Genomic DNA, 26,831 nt, shown 5'->3' on the forward strand with positions numbered 1-26,831 from the left:
AAGTTTTTCAAGTTAATTGTTGAAAATGAAATGAATGATAGAATCAAATTCCTAAGATCTGATAGAGGTCGTAAGTTTACTTCAAATGAGTTTGAGAGATTTTGTGAGGAACATGGGATAAAAGGCATCTATCTGCTCCTAGAACTCCTCAACAAAATAGAGTAGTAGAAAGAAAGAATAGAACTATTCAAGAGATGGCTAGTACAATGTTAAAAGAAACAAATATTTCTGATATGTATTGGAAAGAAGTAGTCTATATTATAGTCTATATTTTGAATAGAGGACAACTAAGAGTGAATAGTGATAAGAATCCTTATGAACTATGGCATGGAAGATTGGATACTATCAAGTACTTCAAATTTTTTTGGCATAAATGTTATATCAAAAGAGATGATGAATATTTGGGGAAGTTTGATCCCGAATCTGATGAAAGTATCTTTCTCAGATACTCAACCAAGAGCAATATATATAGATGCTACAACAAAATATTGAGAAAGATGTTTGAAAGAGCAAATGTCAAAGTTGATGAAGACTTACATAAAAACACGTGTGAACTAGAAGGCTATGAATTAGATGAACCTCCAAGCACTGGATAAGAAAAGAAAAAAAAGAAAGACCTAAGAAGAACCCTAAAAATCCTGCCAAATATGTTCAAAAGAATCATTCAAAATACCAAAGAATTGGAGGCAAAAATAAAGGAGTGCATAACAGGAGAAGAGTTGCAAAGACAAATGAACGAGTTAACTTTTTTGTTGTTGTTAATGATGCCAAAAACAATGGAAGAATAATTAAATTAGATTGAGAGAAATCAAACTTAGAACTTGGTACCAAGGGTTGTAGACAAGAATGTGATAAGAACAAAATAGGTATTTAGAAACATACTAAATGAAGATGGAGAATCTATAAGAAACAAAGCAAGGTTGGTATGCAAAGGTTACTATCAAGTGGAAGGAATTGATTTTGAAGAAACTTTTTCTCTAGTGGCCAAAATGGAAGCTGTATACACCTAAAAATGGTCTGAAGATAGTTAATTAAATACACAGTTACTTGATTAATTCCCCTTTCCAATTAATTGAATTCACAAGAAATTTAATTAATTTCTCTATTCATCTACTAGTAAATAAATCTACATGATTTATATATATAGTTCATTTCATATCCCCCTTTGATTAATCAAACAGGTAGAACAACAGTTAGACAATGCTTGTCAAGTGAAAAACTGAGACACATCGAACGTAAAAGATAAGATCACATTGTCAATCATTAACTATCACATATCAATCTAAACATGACAAAACACATATCAATGGATGATATATCTTGACTCATAATTTTAACACTTTGGCAATAATGGTTCAACTATTTTATTTTGATTTTCACTGTCATGATTTCTAAGTAACTCCAGGATGTCTTTGACTAGAGGATCGAGGAAGGAACGTGATATTTTTCTTGTCTACTATCTGTAAATTAATCATTAATATGTGCAAAGTTGCCTCAGGACATGATCATCAAAGTATCATGGAAGACATTTCCGACTTGCATATAGAAATAGTTAATACTACCTGTTTTATGCAAGCAACACTTAGGTCATCTTGGTTCAATTATACCTTGATGCTTGTGCTAACTTACAATATCAAAACCCAAGAAAGTAGTGCTCAGGTCATCATGGTTCAATTATACCATTGATGTTTGCACTCACTTCCCACATTTTAAAGGCTCAATGATGAAACAAAGCAATGACTCCATGACCGGTCCGATCACTGCATTGCACTTCATTTTGCATTTGCATTTTTAAAGTAGATTTGCATTTCACTCTGCATGGGATCACAATGCTCATCTTTTCCAAGGCCAAAGACTAACATGGTGTTATCTCTCTTATTACGTGATTGAGTACATTGGGCAATAGCTAAAATAATCAATTCATTCATCCTGCATGATAAGTTAGTTCCTCTCATGCAACCATTGCATACTAAGGCATCATTCATATAAAGCATCAAATCATTCATTCATTTAGTTAGATCATTTCATGGCATTCATCTAATCTCAAATCATATAAAGTAGCACCATTGCATTGCATTACATCCATCTCATATTAACATGCATGAGAAAATCATAAAAGTATCATAAACATAGAAAGCATTGCATTGCACATACATCACATAGCAATTATAAACATCACCATACATATTTGCATTTGCATACATCATGTAAATACTGCATCATCAAGTATCCATCATCTATAATTCATAAGCATATAGAAATTAAAACATGCATCAAGCATACATCAAGAAAGTAATTGTACAGCATAATCATATATCAAATAGAATGCATCCATCATCTCATAATGTAGAGCGAATAGGATCAACTGCATATCATATCATTAAAATAAGATCAATGTCCAAGGTACAATGATATCACAAAATATATGAGATACATCACAAATATACATCACAGGAATCATCAATATCTCATCACAAAAGGTGTGTACATGAATGGATCAATGTCTCATATCAATGTGACCACTAGGACGCAGAGTGGAACTCTGTCCTAATGCGGCGGGTATAGTAGCACTAGTTGCTACCCTTGTACCTGAGTCCTCTCTTGGGGGAGCTCTCTGAAGTGGCCCTGTCACTCCTCGACTCTCAGTCTGGCTCTGTCTCGATCTCCTGCTCAACTATGAAAATCCTGGAGCCCTCCGATCAGGAGGAACAACAGTAAAGTATAAGGTCCTATAATACTTAGCCTCTCGGATCCTCTGGCGCATCATCTTTAGGGCATTCTTCCCTGAAATAGACTCTCCTGACAACTATACCTATGCCTCGGCCTGCCGACACCTATCCCTAGTTGCGTCTCTCTCAACTAGGAGAGAAGCCATCTGAGTCTCTATTTGGGTCATCTAAGAGTCCCTCTCTGCTAGTCGACTCTCTAGTTGTTGAATCTGAGCTTGTAAGTCTGTAATCTGAGCCTGTTTCTGATGAGACGACATCCTAATAAGGATCCATCGAGGTGCCTCTGCATGTGGCTTCTCAGCCTATGATACTATCATAGGTACCTTCTCAACCGAGGCAACCTCCTTCTCTGGAACCTGATGCCCCTGATCCCCTAGACCTAATCTCCTACGTCTGGCCACCCAGGCCATCCAATCTGTATATACATCTCTGGCAAATCTAGAAATGCTAGCTCCTGGTGTGCCTGTCGCTGCCATGGCAACTACTCGACCATCTCCCCCATCATCATCTCCCTCATCCCCCCATCATCATCTCCTCCATCATCATCTCCAGCACCATGATCTCCTGCATCTCCTCCATATCCATCTCCATCTCCGCTATCATCTCTACTTCCACCTCCTCCCCCCCACCATCCCTCTATCATCTGGGAACTCTGTGTCATAGCCTCTCATCATCCTCATCTAAGACTGGCTCTGGCTCATCCAGACGTGCCAGCCTCAGAAACCTATGTACAATACAATGCATGGCATACTCATGTTTCATCCCGCTATCCATCACACCTGGAAGATAATCCCAATCCAGAGGCCCCAATGATCAATACTATGCACATGCCTGGTCATATGAAATAGAAGGCCCCAAGTAGCCACATCCAATCTTCGATGAGCATAATGAGTTGTACCCTGTGGTATCCCCTATATCCTGCCATATTGTCTCAACACCCTCATATAAGGAAATCCCTCGATGACATAGGGTGTCGATCCAATTAGATATCATGTCATGAATACATACGACATCTCCACTGCATCCTCGGGCCAAATCTCACAATCCTTGTATGGTCTCCATATCACAGCATCCAAATCATCCAAGGTTCGTCGCCAGTACTCCAATTTGCCTAGCTTTCGTTGGACAATGATACCTAGATACCCGTCAGCATAAGGCCTACCTACAAGTCTCTCTCTATTAGCCAATGGTCGTGTGATAAGTAGGTGCTCCCAGGCCCATATCTAAAGCACAGTCACCCCTGCTGATAACGCAGCTAATCCCCGGTACACAACTCGGTGCAGGTCATGATACAAGTGCGCCAACATGCATGACCCCCATGCAAATCGGGTCCCCTCTGCCACCATCCGCTTAAGAAGATGACCCCATCCAATAGATAATCTCTTTGACCTATGATCAGGACAAAGAAAACCTCTAATAAATCCGGCAAGCAAAGTCAGTAATGTGGCATATCCTAGCTCTAGCATCTCCTGCCATGCAATGTCGTATCCACCTATCTCATCATCCTCAAACACTCGATAAAGTGCATTTGTCCCACCCCGCTTGCTGAGATCGCAATACACTAGCTCACCCATCACAGGGATGTGCAATATCCAGTAGACATCCTCAGGTGTTACCGTCATCTCGCCCGTCGGCAAATGAAAAGTGTTATGCTCACTATGCCAGCACTCTACTAAGGCTGTCAATAATCCTCGGTTTATCAAAGGTCGGGGCATGTCAAGAAGGGGAGATAAACCACACCTACCAATGTGGTCTCACTCCACCTGGCTAAGGTGGGGTATTAGCATCCATGTCTTCGAGAAGCACTCCTGAGACTGGAGAACAATAAAGTGCTCCTGCAATCAAATCATTTCATCATATCAGTTTCTTGATTTATCCATCTATCAAATCTATATATCTTGCTAAATCAAGATTTTTATCAAATCTCATTGGGCTCCTATCAATGACACTCATCTATCATGAGGTCATTATCAATCCTATCTCATCTCACGTGTACATCGAGATAATCAAAACTGATCATCAAATTTATCAATCACGAGCGTCTAATTTTATCAATTAGATAGCTAATCAAATCTTACCCTATCAAAATCAAAAATCAAATCATCAAAAATCGAAACCTCGTCGTCAAAATCCAACATCCAAAATCAAATCAAAATCGCCAAAAATCAAAAAATTGCAAAAAATAAAAAAATCGCAAAAAATAAAAAAATCGCAAAAAATCTGAAAATCGCCAAAAAATGAAAAATTGCCAAAAATTGGGAAATCACCAAAAATCAAAAAATTGAAAAAACTGCAATAAAATAAAATTTTATAATCCCCCCACAGTGGCACCCAAGGCGTCTCCCGCAGTGCCGACAGTGGCGGCCACCGCTAAACCATCGCCCCTCCCCCCAAAAATTGACATTTTTTTTTTTAATTTAAAAAAAAAATGCATAAATAAAAAAAATTTGACATACGAATTGAAATTTTTCAAAAAATCTAGAAAAGCCTATTTCGTAAATTGAAAAACCCATCTCAAAAATATAATTTTTTTCCCAACCCATCTGACGAAAGTGCTAAAAAATGATTTTTTTATGAAAACAGCTAAAATTTTCAAAAATCAACTAAAATTTAACAAAGTTGGATTTCTCGAAGTACGTATCGATGGACTATATGTCGGAGGACGCTCATATCGTCGAACTCGCTCGAACCTATGTTGGTGGTACGAGATCGCCATTTCCTTCTTCTAGAGCAAATTTTCTCAAACAACTGAAGTGCACAAATGAGGAGTGGTAAAAGGAATTCACCTTTTTAAACTCATAATGGGGCATTTAAGTGGGATTTTTATTCCACTAATTTTTAATCATCTAATCAACTACTCAACCTGGTAGGGCAGCATTTTCAAGTTTCTTATCGGGAAATGAATCAAATTGACTCTAAAAATCTCTATAAAAAAAAACGGAAAATCATTAAAAATAAAATAAAAATCGAAAAAATTTCAAAAATTTCAAAAAAATAAAAAAATCGCAGAAAATTCAAAAACATTCGAAAATTATCTGATTCATCTCCCGAGGAGGCATCCTCACATCGCTATCTATCAATCAGCGTCTGGGGCATCATATCAAGATTTATCATCTCTAAGATCGAAACTGCATCATATTGAGATTTATCATCTCAAAATCAAATCAATATCATATCAAAACCAAATTCGCATCAAATCAAGATCAAATCTACATCCTATCAATATCAGCAACATCATCAATCGAGTTTTCTTTGAACCAACGAGTCATCACACATCGATTCAAAGAGGGGCAAAATGTATACACCTAAAAATGGTCTAAAGATAATTAAATATGCAGTTATTTGATTTATTTCCCTTCCCAATTAATTGAATTCACAAGCAATTTAATTAATTTTTCTATTCATCTACTACTAAATAGATCTACATGATTTATTTATATAGTTCATTTCATATCCCCCTTGACTAATTAATTCTAAATTAATTAATGTCCCCCCATATAAATCAATTCTTCTAATCCCTAATTAAGATTAACAAACTTGATTAGGGATTAGAAGAATTGATTTATATGGGGGGACATTAATTAATTTAGAATTAATTAATCAAAGGGGGATATGAAATGAACTATATAAATAAATCATATAGATTTATTTACTAGTAGATGAATAGAGAAATTAATTAAATTGCTTGTGAATTCAATTAATTGGAAAGGGGAATTAATCAAATAACTGCATATTTAATTAACTATCTTTAGACCATTTTTAGGTGTATACAGAAGCAATCAAAATATTTCTTGTTTTTTATCACACAAGAACTTCAAGGTATATGATGCAGGAGCACCGGTCTAGTTCTTACTGGTTGAGCAGTTTTCAGTGGAATTGCTTGAGATCGTGGCATTTCTTCTTGTTTGCAAGTTTAGCGTTGTGGTTTGGGGTTGATTCCCTTGTGTTCGTGGTCTTTTTTCGTGTTCGAGTTTCATGGCATTTGCATTTAATACCAATGAGTTATCGATTTTGGTATTGGCCCAGTTGATATGTTCCTATCAATTATTCTGGCAATGTGATGAGCGAAGTTGGATCAGGTTGCGGTTGATCTTCGTGACTTGCGGATCATTAGTTTATGTTTCTTGTGTTGTGTTCGATGTTCCTGGAGGACTGTGCATTGTTTTATGCATTTTGGAAGTTGTTCTTAATGATTTGAGTAGACTTGTTACCGTTACATGTTTCATGAACCGGTTGGTCTTTGGGCCGACTTGATCAAGTTAATTATTTGTGGATGGTATAAAAGGAGGTTTGCAAATCATTTGAGAGGACAAAAGACAGAAGATAGAAAACAAAGTTTATAGATCAAGTGAAGATGTAGAATCGGTGAGATCCTAGTCTGGTGGACTGAAGTCGGAATGACTGAGGTTCGGATTAGGGTAGAGCCGACAGATTGTTTCCGAGGGCCGATTTGATATGTGGATTATCTGTGGATCTGAAATTTGTGTTGTAAACATTGATTGTAATCCTAAGCTACAGTCCAGCATGTGGCATATGTAATTCATTAAAGTGTTATAAGAATTGTTCATACTGTTACCAGTTATGTATCTTGGTCCTATTACCGGTTGCTCTTTCTGCTTTATCTGGTGTTTTGTTACCAGTTACCGGTATATATTGCATGATGTTTGTGCTAGGATACAAGGATGGGATGTCCTTCATTGGATCTCCCTAACTTGACTGCATCAAGTGTTATCAGAGCTGGTTTGTGAACTTGTTGTTGGAGGAAGACTTGGTTATGCACCAGTTAGTTGGAGAGGAAGTTGAGGCAACTTGTGGACTTGTTCAGATCGTCGAACATGAGGCAGAGCAAGGTTTGTAGGTAGATCATCGATCCTAGAGATTGATCTTGAGGCAATTAGTGGGTAGAGACTTGAACAGATCATTGATTGAGGCAGGCTATAGTTTGGACTGGTAGATCATTGAAGAGAGGCAACCGGAAGTTGTAGTCAGATCGCCGAACCCCCTGAGGTAGTTGCAAGTACCTACTGACAGATCGTCGAACCAGATCAAGTGATGGGACTCACTTTTCAATTAACCTTGAGAGTCTGATGCAAGAGCATCGGTCTAGTTCTTACCGGTTGAGTAGTTTTCAGTGGAATTGCTTGAGATTGTGGCATTTCTTCCTGTTTGCGAGTTTAGCATTGTGGTTTTGGGTTTATTCCCTTGTGTTCATGGTCTTTGTCATGTTCAAGTTTCATGGCATTTGGATTTAATCCTGGTGATTTTTTGATTTTGATATTGGCCCGGTTGATATGTTCATATCGGTTATTCTGGCAATGTGTTGAGCGTAGTTGGATTGGGTTATGATTTATCTCCGTGACTTGCGGATCGTTGGTTTATGTTTCTTGTGTTGTATCCAATGTTCCCAGAGGACTGCACTATGTTTTATGCATTTTGGAAGTTGTTCTTAATAATTTGAGCCGACTTGTTACCATTACACGTTTCATGAAATTATTTGCGGATGGTATAAATGGAGTTTCACGAATCATTTGAGAGGACGGAAGATAGAAGATAGACAACAAAGTTTAGAGATCAAGTGAAGATGTAGAACCGATGAGATCTTGTTCCAGTGGACTAAAGCTGGAAGGGTTGAGGTTTGGATTAGGGTAGAACCAACAAATTGTTTCTGAAGTCTGATTTGATATGTGGATGATCTACGGATCTAAAATTTGTGTTGTAAACATTGATTGTAATCCTGGGCTATAGTCTAGCATGTGGCATATGTAATTCATTAAACTGTTATAAGAATTGTTCATACTATTACCAATTGCTCTTTCTACTTTATTTGGTATTTTGTTATTACCGGTTACCGGTGATGCTCTGCAAAAAGGATTAGAAAATCTGTTTGATGGCAACACACACAAGAGCACAAAAAACAAACATTAGTGTTAGCAAAAAAAGATTATCCTAAACAGGCATATCAAGAGAGATATTAAGCATGAAATAGAAAGCATATAAACATAGAATAAAATAGCTAATCAAGATGCTCATAGTTGCTCCTCCCTTGTTCCTCTCCTCTCTAAGTCCCAAATGAGTGTAGCTCTCAGCTTTTAGCACTATCCATGGATGCCATATGGAGATTCAAGATGGTTGAATATGATAAGCAAATGCTATGCAAGTGTAGACAGTGATGCTATGAAAAAGCTCTATGCTAATACCTATATAACAAGAATACTCTAATGCTTCCTCCTTTGCTTGAGGAGAAGGGTTCTATTTATAGAAGAAATGGGGAAATGAAGGGTTAAGATTGAGCAATCTTAACAAGGGTTAGGATTGAAAGATATTCAATCCATGTGAGACTTTCAACCCAATCCCATGTTGACAAGTGTCACCATGAGGAGGCTTGAGAGGAGAGATAAGGAGCATTAAATGCTTGAGGGGACATGATGGTTACCCTAGTCAAAGAAATAAATGCTTTGAAGAGACACATGGGCTACATGAGGGTTAAGTTAGGGGTCAAAGTCCTTAACCATGGGTGCAAGTGGAATTAACCATTAATGGTCATTTAAGAGCCATAAGTGGTTTGGAAGACTTTAGAGGTTAATTTGTTGAACACACAAAGCATTAATTGCTTTTCAAAGACTTTGGAGTCTTTGAGAAGTGACTCCAATTTGCTTAGGAATGTGACAATATTTAGGGGATGGATTAGGTTAATTAGGAAGGGTTTAGAAGAATCTAGAAGGGGTTTAGGCATGCAAGTGGATTTTGTAGGAAAATGCAAGTGGGAGAAATTTTGGTATTTTCAATTAAAATAAAATCATTTATTTCAATTAAATGGTGTAATTTGCATTTGGATAAATATTCAAATAAATATTAATTTATTTAAATGAGAAAAAGGAAGATAAAGCATTAAAATGCTTGAAGACTTTGAGGGAAACCATTAAAGGCTTGAAGACTTTAACGAAAACCATTAAAGTCTTAAGAAGACCTTAAGGGAAGCCATTAAGTTTGAAGACTTTAAGGGAAACCATTAAAGGCTTAAGAAGACTATTGAAGGAAGCCATCAAGTTTGAAGACTTTAAAGCCATTAAGTTTGAAGACTTTAAGAGAAACCATTAAAGGTTTCAAGTGGGTGAGGATAAATAGGATTTTAAATAAATAATTTATTTAAAATAGTTGTGCAACTTGCATTTGTAGGAAAATACAAGTGGGTGGAGGATAAAGGTGATTTAAATAAATTATTTATTTAAAATAATTGTGCAACTTGCATTTGTAGGAAAATGCAAGTGGGTGGAGGATAAAGGTGATTTAAATAAATAATTTATTTAAAATAATTGTGCAACTTGCATTTGTAGGAAAATGCAAGTGGGTAGAGGATAAAGGTGATTTAAATAAATGTTAATTTATTTAAATGTGAGAGGTGGGATTTTGAGGGATTTAAATAAATATTAATTTATTTAAATGTGAGAGAATATTTAATTAAATAAATATGATTTATTTATTTAATTAATGGTCTGAATTTGGTTAAGTGAATTAAATCAAATAAATTGAATAATTTATTTAATTAATAGGAGAAGAGGGTTAAGATGAATTAATTAAATATTAATTTAATTAATTATTAATTGATGGTTAAATAATCAAATAAATACTAAATATTCATTTAATTAAGTGGACAGATTTATGTGACTACAACCGGTATATCTTGCATGGTATTTGTGTTAGGCTACAAGGATGGGATGTCCTTCATTGGATCTCCCTACCTTGGCTACATCTGTATATTGTATGGATATCAAATCTACATTTTTGAATGGTGATCTAGAAGAAGTCTACATTAAACAACCTAATGAATTTGAGCTTGCTAGAGACCCAAACATGATATGAAAACTTTAAAAAGCATTATATGGACTCAAAAAAGCTCATAAGGCTTGGAATGCAAGGTTGGACAAGTACTTACTCCAACAAGGATTCAAGAAAGGTACCACAAACATGTTAGAAGTATGATTGTCAGTGCACCAAAAGATCGACCTTTTAATGTTTGATACAACCACTAGACTTATAGAATCCATAGGAGGCGGTTAATCCATCTCACAAACTTGAGCATTGTGCTGCACAACACAAAGAGACCAAGGGAGCACACCTTGCAACAATCCCCCCAGTCCAAGCGAAGGGGTTTGAACCTATGACCCAAGCTCTAATACCACTTGTTAGAAGTATGGTTGTCATTGCACCAAAAGATTGACCTATTAATGTTTGATACATCCACTAGACTTGTAGAATCCATAGGAGGCAGTAAAGCCATGTCAGAAACCCAAGCATTGCACTGCACAACACAAGGAGACCAAGGGTGCACACCTTGCAACAAAACAATAATCTTAATATAAAAATTAAGGATGAAAGAATTATAATTATTGTTGTGTTTATTGATGATATTATATTTGGTGGAGATGATACGATGTGTAATAAATTTGTTGAAGATATGCACAAGGAATATCAAATATCAATGCTAGGTGAATTATCATTCTTTCCTAGTCTTCAAATTGCTCAATTAGATGATAGCATATTTATGGCTTAGGCTAAATATATTTAGGAAATGTTGAAGAAGTTAGGTGTGGAAGATTGGAAACCAAGGAGTACTCCTATAGAAACAAGTTGTCATTTGAGAAAAGATGATGAGTCACCTCTAATTGGTTGAAATAAGTATAGATCTATGATTGGGGGATTGTTGTATCAATTGCATCTAGGCTTGATATTATGCATGTGGTATATTTGGTTGCAATATTTCAAGCTAATCCAAAAGAAACTCACATGATCAGGCAACCAAAAGAATCTTTAGACATTGAAAAACATATTGGACTATGGACTATGGTATCAAAAGGGTAGTGATTTTGACGTAAGTTCTTATATTCATGCTAATTAACATGGTAGCATTGATGATAGAAGAAGCACCAGTGGTGGAGCCTTGTTTTTTGGAAGTTTCAATATCGTTGTCAACAACAGAAGTAGAGTATATAGAAGTACCATCTTGTTGCACTCAAGTGCTATAGTAAAGCAAACCTTGAAGGATAGCAAGGTAACATATGATGAGCCCATTCCTATTATGTGTGACAACACAAGTGATCCATATTTCCAAAAATCCAGCCATGCATTGTAGAACCAAGAACATATCTATCTGGTATCACTTTCTAACGGAGAAAGTTGCATATCAAGAAGTGAAGATGGAATATGTACCCACAAAGGATCAAGTTGTAAATATATTTACAAAATCAATAAAATCATGTACCATATATTTAAAAGTGAAGCAAGATTGTGTGTAATGCACTTTGACTCTAATAATTAAAAAACACTTGATCATTACTTGACTTAGGAAGTGATTTAGAGGTAACTAATGGATGAATATGAGGGACTATAATTAAATTATGAGTCAAAAAACTTTTAAGGACACCATCCATGGATTCTAAAACATACTAAACTTGCTAAAGCTTTTATTTAAATAAGGTAAAAAATGAAGTATTGCCCACTTGATTCACAATTTTTTCTCATCACTACTCTTTGAAAAAATATTTTAACTTTTGATACTTATAATGATAGAAATTATGTTTAGTTAATGATTCATATTCAAAGGAACTACTTATAATAAAATTAGATTTCATATTGTGAACATGTGCATGGAAATTCGTGAAAGAAGAAAAACTATACAAGTAAACATACTATTTTATTTTATAGTAAGAAAAAAAAATACAAGAAGATGATGAGATAAGAGGAAAGGTACTATGATTGGAGGCTCTCTTAGAATTTTATATAATACAAATTCATCTTGGAACCACATTTAAGGGTATCTAACAAGACAAAAATTCTTGTAAGAGAGGAGGAGTTTCCAATAGATTTTAGTGTCATTATGTAACATGGATAACATGTTATGGTGATGGGCAAAATGAAGTATCACTATTTCTACCAGAATGTAGTGTGATAAGTTTTATGGATACTTAGTAGCAATAGGATCATGTGTCTAAGGATATCCTTGAGTGTGACTTGAAGATTCTTATATTATTGATCAAACCATGTATTCGTAGGAAAATTATCATATATTTGACTCATATATCTAAAAGTAGGATGTATGGTTGGATAAGGGCATGCAAGGTTCCACATATAGAAAGGTTAAAGATATTAACATCATCAAATATCAAAATATAATGAACTATCCTAGCCCCACTTGTGGTTGAATAAATTCAATTGATGCTTGAGGAATTTATTTGATATTAAATTGAGATTGGAAAGAGGACATACCTTCAACTCTAAGATTTAATTTCTCAATTGCACAAAGTTGCCTCATTCGTTCTTGGCTTCAAACTCCTCTCATGTTTGAAATTCTGGTTAATTTCTTTACTATGATATTGAATTCTATATCAATCTAATATAATTGGTGAAAATGATAAAAATAATGATTGACAATTATCAAGTTTAAATATAAAATATAAAATAATTATTCAAATTCTTCAAAATATAAAAAATAATTTTTCATACTATCAAAAAACTCAATTTTAAAATATATAACTTCAATCATTTACATCAATAGAATAAAAAATGTGATAGATTAGTCAAACAATGAGTACAATTCATCAAAAACATTAAATGAACATTTGTGTGTGAGACAATATATATTTTGTAGGGAAAAATAAATCATGTGGGTCCAAAATCATGGGGTGCACATGCTTTTTTTTACATTAAAAAATCATGTTTGTGTTGGTAATATGTGCTTTCATTGATGTCAACCTAATGTCTGATAGTGTGTGTTGTCATTGATGTTTTTGTTGTGTGGTCTTTGATGATTGTTGTTTTGTGGTCATTGATGTTATGTGACTATTTCTCCAAGAGAAGATAAAGTAATAACTATTTTAGAATTAAAAAAGAGAGATAAAAATAAAGGATATTATAATCCTTTGGTTTAAATAAATATTAATAAATAATGTTTATGACAAACTCTCTTAAGAGAGAGGAATAATTATAATTATTAAAGGACGACTAAAGGTGACCTTTTCGAAAGGGTGTGATGGTTTGGAAACTACCCTTGAAAAGGTTATATAAGTCATTTATGTGAGACTTGGGAGGGGGCATGGAGATCACTCAAGGAAAAAAAAGAAGGTGGCTTGGTGGGCTATAGGCATGGGAGGAAATTATAGGAATTTAGAGGGCACAAAAGAATGAAGGTAGTCATTGGTTGGCATGGGCATTGGAGAAGGAGCACACAATGTGTGTCCAACTCAGGGTACGGTGTACACTTGGGAGCATCCTAGCCAGGGTTGTGTTTATTTCATGTCGTGAAGGCATGCGAGGTTCTGTGTAAGAACTTGTCCTCCTGGAATGCTTACTTGTCGTAAAAGAGCCTAGACTTGTGACTATTCCTTTGAATTGTAGATAATATGGTTGGTTCTGTGTAAGAACCGATTTCCTCCATGGGGTGCCATAGCCATAAAGGACCCAAGGCCACTAGAATCTTCTTGGAGTAAGAATGACTATTCCAAGTGCTCAAGATTAAGATAAGTATTAGAAAACCTTGATGCTATAAGATATTGAGAATGCTTTATTTATGATTTGCCAATAATATGGTTGAATTAAGTGGTTTTTCTATTCCATTTATTGTGTTGTTAATCTACTTTGTAATTATTATCATTTACATATAATTTAATGATAATTGCCTTTAATCAATGAACTTTACATTAACATTTAATCTATTAATTCCGCTGCAAATAATTAATTAAGTTTGGTTGAAAAGTGGCATTACATTTGGTATCAGAGCCAGGTTGATCAAGAAATTTCATTTTTGTTTTGAAAATCAACTAGTCTTTGAAACCTTCCTTTTATATGTCTAACATTATGCATTATTTATAACCTTTGTGTCATGATACCCGATTCTATAAGACCTTTTCCCATAAAACTAATTATTGTTTTATCTTTTTTATTTATTTTTAATTGTCCATTAACATTAACTTTAGGTATTTTTGAATATCTTATATCATATATATACATATATTTAAATATACCCCAATTATAAGCTCTAATCCTATTATTCATTCTAGTGTAGCTTATACACTCTTTACATTATACATGTTCTTTTAACCGCTTAGTATTATTTTCTAATCACTCTAGATAATGTGGATTTTGTGGTTTACATGAGTATAGTCATTCATTTCCACTATATGTAGATCACATTTATGATCAAAATATTAAAAAAAGTTACATTCCATATCAAATTATTCTTTATAAAAAAATAACTTAATTTATACTTGAAATAATCATAATTTGAATTTCTACATTTCTAAAAGTAATTATATACTCTTTACATGTAATATACATTTGCTATGATTTATATGGTACACAATTAAGGCCGAGTGTTGAACCATTGTTAGATAAATATTGTTGAAAATTGCTAAGTAAATAATCTACACTAAATTATTAAAATGATGTTATGTGCTTTAACTTTCTTCAAACTTGATAACCACAACCATATACACTTGGAATTTAATGATTTGGATGACATGTCATAGACCACTCTGGACTTTACCTTCAAGTTGGTAGTGCTTAAGGTTCCAATATTTGAGCAATTGTATATCATCTACAAGCTCATTCACTAAAGGAACACACGCGTCGTTTTGAAAGGTCGAGACCTCTTCCATTAGGCATCATGTCTCTAAATGGGGACATCTAGTCATGTATATCTAACTGATTCATGCACATTACCTATATCGACGCATGTTTCTAGTCTACTAAATTGTGCTCTTATCGACATATTCTCGGCAAGACTGTTCATATGAGCATAGAGCAGAAAATTCTCCAGCTGAAAATATTATTAGCCCTTTAAGCTTTGATCATCGCCTTCACTGAAATGTAGTTAATAGTAATAAGTTCTGAATATTTTCTCCAATATAATATAATAGCAATCACTCTATCTCTAGATGCCACCAATCATTCCAAGCATGTTGTTCAAAATCCCACTTAGGGAATACTTAAAGAGTTGCAAATTCCTATTAATACCATGGCATTCCCTATGGTAATAATGAGTGTAAAAAAATTGAAAAAGAAATGTCAGTATGATCGAATTCTCAATCAACACTATAATAGGTGAGAAGATGCCTCAAAAATACTTGAACTATATATCAAATTAACAAAAGCACATGATGTAAAAACATACAACAATTACAATAACAAATATCAATACTAAGAAGAAGAAAGGTAAGTCATAGGATACAAATAATGTTGAGAAAAGAAGAATCCAATGATACTATATTAGGATTGAGTTAGGATATGAGAGAAAAACTATGATGTGTGTCTTCCACTAGTAGCCTCTGATATGCTCTAACAGAAAACAATGTCTTTCTTCTTAAGTATCTTCTTTTACTTTATACTTTTTTGAGGGAAACTTAAGGATGATTACTTGAATGAACAACATATCTTTATGGTGTTGTTCATCTAAGACCACAGGCATGAGTTTTCCGAACTTAATCCTTTTTCCCAGTTGTGCAATCTTACAATTATCCTCTCCTTTTGCACCATCTGAAGAATACTAGTGCTTTATATATTGTATAAAGCAATACAAAACTTGGTCAAAGTTTTCTATCTATATTTTTTTTGTTAATCATTATAATGTGCTTATCCTGATTCAAGGGAAAATAAATTGTTCGGAGCAATTAAATGCTCTACTTAGGCCACAAACCTGTAACATTTCCCACTGTCCTTATTTAAGAAACTATGAGCTTAGAAGGCCAAAATTTTAATGTACTCTGCAAATGGAATAAGATGCATTTGAATGACATAAGGAAAAACACCACATATGGATTGCTAGTCGTTCCATTGCTTTTAATTTTGTTCCCCATTTTAACATTCATACTAAAACATCTTTGAGAAGCCATGTTTAAGACTTACACATTGAAAGCATCTAGTCTATATGCTATACATGGTATCTCTTCTATGAGAGTGTGATATTAATTTCATGAGAAAATAATTATGTCCATTTACAATAGAATATATAGTTGATATTTTGAATAGTAAAGATATATGAATGAGATTAGTTTTTTTATTATAATATGTTATTTTATTTTTTTTTGATCGATAACCAGGATATTATATTACTTAAAATAGAAAAGATTTACATCCAAAAAGCAGATAGATAGTCTGCCAAAACATGGGGTCTCGCCCCTACTACAACAAAGGAACCCAAAAAGACACTAGCCCAACAAGGCCAACAACCTCAAAAAGGCCACTTACAAACACAAACCCCACAAAAAAAGGACTCGATTAGCCTAGAAAACCTATCTTCTGAACCACCCCAATGCCTCTTCCCTTGAAAAGTTAGGGATACCCCAGCTGGGCCTTGCCTCCTACATCTCACTCTCTCCACCTAGCACCGTTCCTGGCCTGCCACCACTCAAAGAACCGCGCTCCATCACTTTTGTCTGCTTCTTTGGAAGCTGATGCCGAACCATAGGCCTCCCATCCTCATCGAGAGGAGCCTCAAACCGAATTGGGGTCACCTTCCCGTGAATTTTCACTTGCTCAATTGGCCCCAAACTACGCACAAACTGCACAATCTCTCCCCATCCTTTCCTTGCGTCCTCCACCTGCAATTCAATAGGTCGGGTGGCCGACCAAATGACAAATGGCTGCAACACCCCCACATCCACAACAATCCTCTACCACAGTCCAACCATTGACTTCAACCCTTCTCCAATAGCAGCTTGGGCCACCACTTCCTGCAGCCCACTCGTCCATTTGGGTCTCAACACCAAAGATGTGACCCGTTGCACTTCCTCCGCCGTCTTTCCCACTAGCAAGGCGAAGGCAATGAACAATGATGAAATGTCAAGATTAGTTCTCGACCGACAGTCCAGCGTCAAGAATTCCTCCCCAAACATCAACCTCACTGCCCTCCAAAAATCCTCACTATCCACCCTGAAGACATTCATCAACCTATTTCTCGAGATCACACCACAAAAAGCAGGCATTTGCCTGTCTGTCAGCAATGAAAAGTTTGCCTTCATCCTAACTCGCCTCTGCTCCAAATCTTGAACACACCGCCTACCACCAAAATCCAACCACTACAAAATGCCAAAGATCAAAACTCCAAGGCCTTTAAAAGCCACCACCATCACATGTCATGATTGATCCACATGGATCACAAAAAACTAAGCATAATCGCCAGTCATTCACATCGATTGCCTCTATCATCACCCATCACCGCTAGGCCACTTGCTATAACATCATAGATCACAATCCACGAGGATCTTTACTTCCCACAGGTCCATGGTCATATCAAAAACAACTCGGGTTCACTTTTCTAAGTTAAGCCATATAACCAAAATCAAAATCATGAGGACTTAAATTTCTAAAGTCCTCGAACAATCTAAAATTATTTTCCAAGTAGCCATTTGCTCCCACATTTGAAAGCTTGTCAGCTTCCAAGTTTGCTTCCTTGGGGACGTGAGTCACCTTAAAATCTTCAAAATATAATATGTTATTTTTTAGAAAGTAATTAAGTTGAGAGCTTTAATATACATTAGATATATTGTATGTCTAAATATGAAGATAATCTTAAGGCATAAAATGTGTTAGAGATGGGATATTAATGCCACTCTTCTAGACCAAGACAATGACATAAATCTTTTATTCATGATATATTCTTATTGAGGCAACAAATCTCTCACTTTGGTAAAGTACATAACTAGTATGAATAAAGATTGCTCCAAATGCATATTTTGAAACCTTTATCTCAATCTCAAATGCTTTTATTGAAGATTATACACCACAAATAGTAGTGTGGAATAGATTCTACTTCTCACTTCCTTGGATGTTTTCTATTATGAGTCTTGACTAGATGTAGAACTATTTGGTCTTTGGAAGATGACAACTTTAGGGATGTTAAGTTTAAGTCTTGTCTATACTTTTCTAGTACTCTCTTCTTAAAAATAAAAAAATAAAAAATAAACATGAAAATAAAAGGTGTCTTAGAATATTGAGTTAGTAAGTTGGTCTTTCTAATCATTAATTCTGTGTATCTATGTCAATTTTTATTACTTTATACAAAAAAAGTATTTTTATAAATTTGTTCAATACAATTTATTTTGTGGGCCCATAACCCACATATCCCAAAATCATTTTCATAACTAGAAAATTAGACATCTAAATGAGTTAAAATATTTTAGGAGGAAACATGTGGACATGTTGGACTTTACAAGGGGGGAAATGAACTTGAAATTTTTTTGTTTTTCTTTTATTTTAATGTTAAGAATCAATATCATTGAATTACCGCTCAAAATTCAAATACCATAGTTACTTAAACAAAAGAAAGGATAGAACTATCTGCTATGAAGCACTTTGTGGGTGATCATGATGCATTATTATTTTCTTTTAAGATGCTGGTAACTTTTTAGTACTACCTTTATCTACTGTACTTTGTTATTGGACTTGATCAACCTAATAACCTTGTACATGTGCTTTATTTTATACTAAAAGAGGATACTCATGTAGTCCAGAATGCATGATTATCATCTTGGAATATATGTTGAATAGATAATTTGAGTAATTACATAGTATGGGATATAGTTATAATAAATATGAATATATAGAGTTCTCATCATAATTTTGATTGACAAAATGATTCTCTTGAAATTATTTGTTAATATAAAATAAATAAATAAAGGTAAATAGATCTATGAATTAACATAAGAAAAGAATGTAGATGAACTAAAATAAAATAAAAATATTATGAAGTATAAATACTCAATGTTGGCAAATACTCAATGTTGGCATTTTCAATTATTGATTATGTATTTGTTTGAGTTGTGATGTAGATATATTTCATGCTACTGAGGATAGTAGCTAAACTACAAGGGGAGAATTGTTATGTGACTATTTCTCCAAGAGAAGATAAAGTAATAACCCTTTTAGAATTAAAAAAGAGAGATAAAAATAAAGGATATTATAATCCTTTGGTTTAAATAAATATTAATAAATAATGTTTATGACAAACTCTCTAAAGAGAGAGGAATAATTATAATTATGAAAGGACAACTAAAGGTGACCTTTTCGAAAGGGTGTGATGATTTGGAAACTACCCTTGAAAAGGTTATATAAGTCATTTATGTGAGACTTGGGAGGGGGCATGGAGATCACTCAAGGAAAAAGAAGAAGGTGACTTGGTGGGCTATAGGCATGGGAGGAAATTATAGGAATTTAGAGGGCACAAAGGAATGAAGGTAGTCATTGGTTGGCATGGGCATTGGAGAAGGGGCACACAACGTGTGTCCAACTTGAGGTATGGTGTACACTTAGGAGTATCCTGGTCAGGGGTGTGTTTATTTCGTGTCGTGAAGGCATGTGAGGTTCTGTGTAAGAACCTGTCCTCCTGGAATGCTTACTTGTCGTAAAAGAGCCTAGACCTGTGACTATTCCTTTGAATTGTAGATAATATGGTTGGTTCTATGTAAGAACCGATTTCCTCCATGGGATGCCATAGCCATAAAGGACCCAAGGCCACTAGAATCTTCTTGGAGTGAGAATGACTATTCCAAGTGCTCAAGATTAAGATAACTATTAGAAAACCTTGATGCTATAAGATATTGAGAATTCTTTATATATGATTTGCCAATAATATGGTTGAATTAAGTGGTTTTTCTATTCCATTTATTGTGTTGTTAATCTACTTTGTAATTATTATCATTTACATATAATTTAATGATAATTACCTTTAATCAATGAACTTTACATTAACATTTAATCTATTAATGCCGCTGCAAATAATTAATTAAGTTTGGTTGAAAAGTGGCATTACAATTGATGTTGTTGGTTGTTGAGGTAGATGTTATCATTTGAGGAAGACATTATACAATATTGATAATTAATGGTTGTAGTTACTTAGGGTTGTGGATGCCCACCTTTCTTGGTGTTTGATGTCTACACTTAGTCTAAGAAGTTGTATTACTACTAGTGATGATATTGTGATGGTATAATGAAGATATATTTTGGATGTAGACTTGTAGTATGGTGATTATGATTAGGATGTGTTTTACTCAGCCCTAGAACACTCTTGTTCAAGTTAGTGTTGTTTTCAGAATGTTTGCACTATGAGGTGATGTGATATGTAGGAAACGGTATTTAAAGTTTGGCTTGAAGAATGCTTCACATTTGAGAATCTGGTCTTGCAGATTTGGACATGATTTTAATGCTCTGTGGACATTGCACTGCTATCTTTTCAAGTTCCTGGTGTTGCAGTTGAAGTAGCTATTGATTGATGTTCGTTGATAATTTGGTTGTCTGTTAGAAGTGGGTTTGATTAGTCTGAAAAACACTCCACATTTCTCTACATTGATGTTTCAAGCGTTGCGACTTGGAGGACATGCTTGTCATGTTTGTGCATTGTCTCAATTCTAGTTTCAAGTGTTGAGGTGTTCTAAAAGAAGGTCTATTAATGTTGTGTTCAAGACTAAGTTTCCTAGCATTCTAGCAATACAGTAATCTGAATCAGTTTGTGTTGTGCTAGCATGCATAGATGTGACTGTTTATAGTGAAAATGGATAACAATAAACAATAATATTGCAAGGCTAAAATGAATCCAACCACTAAACCCTAACCTAACAATGAACAAAGATCCACCATAACATATGAAGATTACCTAAGACAATGCACATAACTCAAAATCACAAAGATTATACCATCACATGTCCAATAGGGTTTTGATCTCCATTCTTCCTATCTCCATTGATCTTGCTTGATATATTTGCTCTCAGATTTTTGTATGCACAAGAGCTCAACAAAGAATGGAATGTGGTTGCAAGTAGGATCGTAGTGTAGCCAAGTTGCATGAAAGATCATTAGGATGTGTCATTAGGGTTTGACAATGAAGAAAGCATCTCCTTAAATAGAAGACACAATATGAAATGGAGGGTTAAGATTGAGAGGTGTAAAAAGAGAGGTCGGCTAGGATTAGAGGGTAGGTAAAAGAAATAGTAAAATAATGAAAGAGGTAGGTAGTGTATGAATTAAGAGATGAATGACATGTGTCATGTGTAGAAAAAGATAATGAATTAATTAAATAAATAAAGATTTATTTAATTAATAGAAGAAGTAGGACAATTAAATAAATAAAATATTTATTTAATTTAGGAAAGGGATAATTTAAATAAATAAATGTATTTATTTAAATGAGAAATAAGGCTAGAAGAGGATAAATGAATTAATTAAATAAATAAAAATTTATTTAATTAATAGAAGAATTAGGCTTAGATAATTAAATAAATAAAATATTTATTTAATTAGACATGACAATTTTGAGTGTCTACATTTTGCCCCTCTTTGAGACAATGCGGCTTGTCGCGTTGTTTCAAAGAAGATAAGATGAACTGATATAGAGTTGCCCCAAGATGGGAATTATATGCCCCCTCGAGAGATTGGATGAAAAATGTCTGAAAAGATTGCAGACAATCTCTCGATAAGAAAAACGGGATAGAATGGACTGACCGAATAAAGTGACAAAGTCACAAGAAGAAGAATACTGACTCGAGAAAAAATGAGGGCGAGGGCTAGGGTAGGCTATAAGTTAGACCACGGGCAAAAGACATCCTCATTGTCATCCACACCCTTACAAGATCACAGTGCAGAGCGAAAAAAAGAGCAGCAGCAGTCAGCAGCGATGGCTTTCATTCATAGATTCGACCGTGTTCGCCGATTCCAGCGACCAGCAGATGCAGGAGAGCCGGTAAGTACCCGAAAACCTCCTCGTACTTTCACGCATTTCAATTTTTGTCATTAATGCATGTTAGGTAGCAATAAATGCGCTAGGAATAGGGTAGTTAAAAAATGCAAAAACGCGCAACCGCGTCTGTGTCAGTGCCAGGCGCGTCTGTGTCCAACAGGCGCGTCTGTGTCGGTTCCAGGCGCGTCTGTGCCTGGGACCGCATTTGTGCTGAATGCGGACGCGTTTGCGAATTGTAGGGGCATTTATGTCATGTAGGGACGTCTGTGTTCCCTGGCCACGTTTGTGCATGATATAGGCACGTATGTGTTCAGGAAGCGCGTCTGTGTTGCAGAAGCGCGTTTGTGTAGTAGATAAGCGCGTTTATAAGCTTAAAGCGCGTTTGTGTGTCAAAATGCATAGGTTGAGTCTTTCTAGGTCAAATCGGCAATTCTGTGATGAACATACGCTATCGATTGGATAAGCTGCTGAGAGGATACACTCAAACAGGTCCTCTAGGATGACTAGGATAGATCAAGGCACTTTGTGATGAACAGGGAGCACCAAGATAGGCAGCACTTTGTGATGAGCAGGGAGTGCGAATGTGAGTAACACTTTGTGATGAACAGGGAATGTCACACACGTAGTACTTTGTGATGAACAGGGAGCACTACTAGGATAGATAGCAACACTTTGTGATGAACAGTGAGTGTCACTAGGATAGATAGCCATATGCATTTAGATAGCAAGTAGCATTTTGTGATAAACAGTGAATGCCACGATAACTGACATGATTGATTGGTTGACTGCAGGAGTATCTGCCTATGCTGGAGTCACGGGAGAGATTCCCATCGACTCAGAGGTTGCGACCAGAGTTGTCGATTCAGGACAGGATTTCTATTAAGGAGATGGGTCTCACACATGTGCTATATGTGCCCGAGTTTTCGGCAAACATGGGTTTGCTGACTGCACTAGCGGAGAGATGGCACTCCGAGACTTGCACGTTCCATTTGCCTATGGTGGAGATGACAGTGACGCTGGAGGATGTCTACAGGATTTTGCATATACCGATCGATGGAGAGCTGATTCCATACGATCGAGACGGAGACAAAGAGGCACTGAGACGGGTATTTCAGGATCCCGGGTTGGAGATGAGAGCAGGTCACGTGGCATGGGATACCATGACCGCGACAGGGCTAGCGTTGCCGACTGTTATTGGAGGAGCCATCAGTGGTTTCTTATGTCCAGACAGGGCTACACGGGGATTGACAGTTGGCTGGGGAGGAGCATTGGAGACACTGATGACAGAGCACACCAGATATGCATGGGGGCCATGTGTCCTGGCACATTTATACTATAAGCTGCATCAGTTTGTTTACCACGGATCAGTGGGACTGGGCTGCGGAGTGACTCTCCTACAGGTGTGGGCATATGAGCACCTGCCGATCACATGACCTATCCACTTCAGAGGCAGAGGGCATGGACGGAGCTTTGTGCATTTATACGATATGATTACATCACAGCCTCGGATTGGTCGATTGGAGCATTCGAGACGCATCATAGATGACATTGATATGGTTATCTGGAGGCCGTACCTGGGGTGCGAGGAGTGGGATGACGATGCAGTGGAGCTACCCTACACATTCAGGAGCAGGTATCTAATTGGGCGGACGCCCTATATTCTGGAGAGGCAGCTTGTTGATAGGGTATGCAGACAGTTCAGCCGGATCCAGAGGATGCCGCGAGGCTCGGGCATGTATGCCCATACAGTCAGAGATCAGGTACAGTTCGGGCCACTTCTATCATATGATCAGGTCGTGACACAGATGGCCGAGATGATGCCATTACCGTGGGACATGTGGCCGGAGGTAGAGGATGCAGGGATGGACGCAGAGTACTCTGCATATTGGGCAGAGCATCCATTTCCGAGGTTGACAGATCCGGGAGAGCTGCTAGAGGGAGAGGTGGGAGGGGATGATGATGATGATGGTGGAGGAGATGGAGGTAGGGGTCGACGGAGGTGGAGGGGAGTAGTGGGGGAGAGGCGGGTAGCACCTCGGAGGGAGGGAGGATAGGAGAGAGCAGCCCAGGTGGTGAGAGGTCGGGGTGGATTGCCCCTACAGGTACCAGCAGCATAGGGTCCTAGAGCACAGGGACCTAGACAGGTGCAGGGACAAGAGCAGGTGCAGAGACAGGTACCTATTCAGGCACCTAGACAGGTATAGGGAGAGGCACAGGTACAGGCACCTGCAGAGGAGGAGCCACAGGCAGAGGCTGAGGGTGGAGATCCTGAGGAGGATGAGCTGCTAGAGCTGAGAGAGATCTGCCAAGGCCAGGCAGACGAGATTGCAGATTTGGTGCGGGAGAGAGATCGCCTCAGGATCAGGCTCAGGGACACAGAGCGGGAGAGAGACCAGGCCATCCAGCGATATACTGAGGCCGAGATAGCTCTGAGGGCAGGGAGGCAGGCAGCAGAGGATGCAGGGGCAGGCTATGCATATGTGCTGCGAGCCGAAGAGGAGATCGCCTACTGGAGGGATCTGTACTATGGTGTCGTGCCAGTGGATCAGCGGGCGAGGAGCTTCCATAGATCGTCGCGCACAGCGACGACTACGGGAGGGAGTCGTAGGAGGCAGGCATCCAGCGGTGGGGTCATGGGTCCTCCACCACCACCAGACAGGCAGGGGGATCCTGGAGCGGGACCATCTAGAGCTCAGACTTTGTCGAGGCCAGGTGGCTCCGAGGGAGGGAGTTCATCATAGCCATAGAGGGCTCCCCTTTGTATCAGTATATGTACCATTTTTTGTATTGTAGACACCTGCGGGTGATTTTGTAGCCATATGATTTTTGACATCATTGTATCATGACACATTTTGATTATATATGAGATGATCCATTTTTGCGGCAGCTATATGCATGTGTACCTTATGTGATGAGATGTTTCTTATGTGATGCATGTTTATGATATGGATGCTTATATGATGCAATGCAATATATTTTTGTTCTTTTATGTTGTATATGTGATGCATGATGCAAATGTGAATGTATGTAATGCAAATAAATATGATAATGCAAAAGATTATTTACATAATGAAAATGTGAGATGTGCTAACATGTGTTGTATGCAGGATGTGATGCAATTGTGATACCTATATGTATGTATGAAATGCTTATATGTGATAATGCAGGTGCAAACTATATGAAATGCAAATGTTTTTGGTGTGTCATCATACTCAGTCATGTGATAGCGGGCTACATGGACTCAAGAAGGACGATGGACGTCAATCAAGAAAGGGGGATGGAAGACAGAAGATATGAACGTGAAAGAGCTTCTTGTGCGTTATCATCATTGAGCTTTATTATGGCAGAATAGGTTATGACAATCGAGGCATATGTTCGGCCCAGAAAGTCATTGTACCTGTTTGCATAGAGATAAGACAGTCACAAACAAAGAATGCCCCAGTTCATACTAGACTCATGGTGTCCTCATATCCTTGGACAAGTCATAGCATTACTAAAAGACAATCCACAGACAGCAAATGCAAATAGGTGACGATACCCCATCCTCGCCTTTCTAGTCAAAGACATCCTGGAGATAGAATCTCTAGTCAAAGACATCCTGGAAAAGCTAAAAGACATGTCACCAAACAGATAAAATCAAAAGAAAACCAAGACTCGACACCCATATCCACTATAGTCCTCAAGTTTAGTGTCTCTTGTCACTTGTATAAGTCATATTCGATTGTGGTCACAATGTTCACTTTCACAAAAAGGATAGATAGCACTGAACCATATGTTGTCTGAGTCTGTTGAAAGATTTGATTTTGTTGAAGCTCATTGTTGCTGCTGTGTCTCATCTGAAACTGACTGAATCCATGAAACTGATACTTTATTGTGGAGAAGATGGACCTTTATTGCGGATCTTCGATGCAAATGTTGCTTTATTGCGGATTGTGCGTGAATAGACTTGAAGAAAGATGGAAGAAACTGTACTCCTCGAAACATGTGATATTCTCAGTTCCACACCCATTACTAGACGTAGGAATTGGCCGTAGTCACAGATAGGAGCTGATTTTATTATGGATGGAAAGGGAGTGAAAAGGGAGGGTTATGGATGACTAACCAATCTTAGGTAGATCAATAACAAGCCATGATGGGAATGGTTAAGTTTATTGTGAACGAATAGGTTGTGAGTGTGTGCAAAGTGAAAGATGAAAGAGAATCCTGAAGGAGAGAGGAGCAAAGTCTCTACGCATGGCGCTGGTGACCCAGTTTTCACCATGGTACTTGCCCAGGGCGCCACTGAAGTGGTTTTCACCGTTGGACGAAATTATTTCTCTTTACTTTTTTGGATTTTTCAATTTTTTTTTTGTTGTCACAAGGCGCCTGTTTGCCAGGTTTTC

The sequence above is a fragment of the Cryptomeria japonica genome, chromosome 4 (assembly GCF_030272615.1).
Source record: "Cryptomeria japonica chromosome 4, Sugi_1.0, whole genome shotgun sequence".
NCBI lineage: Eukaryota > Viridiplantae > Streptophyta > Pinopsida > Cupressales > Cupressaceae > Cryptomeria > Cryptomeria japonica.